The sequence below is a fragment of the Aptenodytes forsteri genome, unplaced genomic scaffold (assembly GCF_000699145.1).
Source record: "Aptenodytes forsteri isolate BGI_AS27 unplaced genomic scaffold, ASM69914v1 Scaffold94, whole genome shotgun sequence".
NCBI classification, from domain to species: Eukaryota; Metazoa; Chordata; class Aves; order Sphenisciformes; family Spheniscidae; genus Aptenodytes; species Aptenodytes forsteri.
The window spans coordinates 2461522-2463798 of NW_008795017.1; positions in this window are offsets into that span (position 1 = coordinate 2461522).

A 2277-nucleotide genomic window follows, 5' to 3' on the forward strand; every position below is an offset into this window, starting at 1 on the left:
CCCATCCCATCCCATCCCATCCCATCGCGGGGTAATAGCTATGTGCCTCCATGGCTCAGCCCAGGCAGCGTGTCGCAGTAATCAAGGCTTCAGCTCGCAAAGCCGTGGTCGGGGGAAAGTTTATAACGGAGAGGTGCAGTAGCACCTCGCAGCTCCCGTGGGGTTTCCATCTCACATAGGACCCAGTGCCAGCATGCAGAGGGAGGGGGAGTTCGGGCAAAGGCTGGTCATAAATTACCAAGGGAAGTTCCTCAACGCAAGGTATGGGACCCAGCACCAGGATGGCTGCATGAAATCAAATAACCCTGATAAACAGACTGTCTGTAATAAAGAAATAGACCTGAATGTATTTGCTCCAAAACAACTAAAAGACTGTGTTATTTAGCTAGAATGATCTTCATAACCTTTTTCTAACCTGACTAATCAACACCCCAAATTCTCTTTCCTTTCTAATCCTAGAAAATCATATAAAAGAATATACTGTATCTGTGACAAACCTGGATCTCTTGGGTGGTCCTGATAATGGGATACTTGGTTAGACACAAGCTTTATTTTTGGTGAATTTTATGGCTCCTGCCAACACCTTGAGATGATTACCATTTCTGGTAAGGGCTCAAAACATTAAGGGAAAACTAAAAAGAGAGCAAGTTCTTTCAAGAGAATAAAGCTGATGCTGTGGGCAATTGGAATGAGCTACATCAGCTTTCAGAGATTAAACAGGAAAAACTGCAAAGAAGATTTACCAGTCAAAACTCTGTGTCATTAGAGATCACTTTTTTGCCATCAAAATAAAATAAATTTTAAAATGAAACTGTATGTGTGTTTGCTTAGGAGTAGGAACAAACAACTATTCCTCCACCTACCGCTCAGCTGCTGCTTTATATAATGAATGACTACTCATTTTTAACATTTTTGGTGTCTTATCTAAATGAAAAAAAATGAAAGGACAATATTAATTCAGAGAAACAGCTGCCCATCTTGATACCTGTAATTATCTATTATAACTTAATATTATGGGCAAAACTGTAATAGTCTGGCATTCAGTAGTTCCTTATTACAATTACGAGCCAAGTTAGTTGACTGTCTGTTGTTAAGGTTGACTAACTGTGTTAGTCAAGAGGAACGTTGTTTTTTGTTGTTTGTAACCTTATCAGACTCCAACCAACTGAATTGAAAATACCCCTGCCAGACATCTGTCTCAGCCTCTTTTTATGTTTTTCCTTTTGGAAAATTTCAGCTAAAATGGTGTTTTTGAAAGAAAAAAAAAAAAAAGGACAACGGAGTCTATGTTTTCCCTCATGTGTGTCATTGGTAGGCTCTTTCAGCCCTGTGCTTAAACAGCAAAAGCTAGAGGAAAAGGGAGGGATTTTTTTGTCCTACTGCCAGATAAATGTTTTTGGTGGCCCCATGAAACAAACCTACCTGGCCAAATCGTTAGCCTCCTACCACCAAAATATTCTCCTTTTGCATATGCTTAGCAGAGATGAGATGTAAGTTCACTGAAGAGGCCTCTGTAATGACCATGTTCTGCCAAGAGCTACTGAGGCTAAGCGGGATTTTCTGTGCATTACAGGGGATGCTATAGAAGTGCCAGACAGGAACCAGTCCAGCTCCTTCTCCCTTCTGGACTCTCCAGCCATTCTACATTATTAGATGGGTATAAAATGACAGAATAGGTGCATATTTCTCTTGCTTTAATGAAGTGCCCAAGTTACTGAGACATTGGTCTTCCTCTGCATCTTTCTTACTGTCTCCTGTATTTGGGGTTTCCCGGTGGCTTGGCTCCAAGAGAAGGTCGAGGATGAGCCTGTGTTGTGTATGACCTGGGCATGGCACTGTCCTTACCTATGGAATCTTTGGGTCTGCATGTGTTCGGACTGAATGCAGGTCCCGCCCTTCCCGAGTATGCATCTAGACCAGTAGATTGCTATATAAACAATAATGAGTAGCACCATTTCTATGGCTGTCTAAGAACTTGTCTGAAGTAAAGCCTGAAAGATACAAGGTTTGCTGAGTTACGCACACATGCCTGATACACCCCTAACTCCGGTGACTACGTGCCACAGGGTGAGGATGTGTAAGGGTTCCTGTTGACTCACTCTGGGCAGCCGCCTTCAGCATGGTGGGTTTTGTGGGTCAGCTTTAGGAGATGCAAAACTCTTCCTATTGCCTCTGTTTACCTGAATCACTTGATTGGAGAAAAGGATCAAATTTAGACATTATCAGGTGTCTCTGCATCAGTTGCCAGATAGTAGTATCACAGACTCTCCCAGGAGC